The following is a 270-nucleotide window of genomic DNA, read 5'->3' on the forward strand; positions in this document are numbered from 1 at the left end:
AAGAACAGTATGCCATATACTCCAGGTCCCTTGAAACATATGCTGTGCAGATGTTTCTTCCCTGCAGCGACTGTGTCAAGCAGCAAGGATGGACCGGCTTCTGGCACTTCCTCATGGAGCTTACATTCTAGAGAGGAAGCTGGCACAGCTAAACATGTGAATAAGCAAGACAATTTTAGATAGTGGCAAGAAAATAAAGCAGGATAGGGCCATAAAGGGAAAGGGGATGGGAAAGCTATCATAGAAAAGGGTGACCAGTGTGTGTGTGTG

The sequence above is a fragment of the Myotis brandtii genome, unplaced genomic scaffold (genome assembly GCF_000412655.1).
Source record: "Myotis brandtii unplaced genomic scaffold, ASM41265v1 scaffold83, whole genome shotgun sequence".
NCBI classification, from domain to species: domain Eukaryota; kingdom Metazoa; phylum Chordata; class Mammalia; order Chiroptera; family Vespertilionidae; genus Myotis; species Myotis brandtii.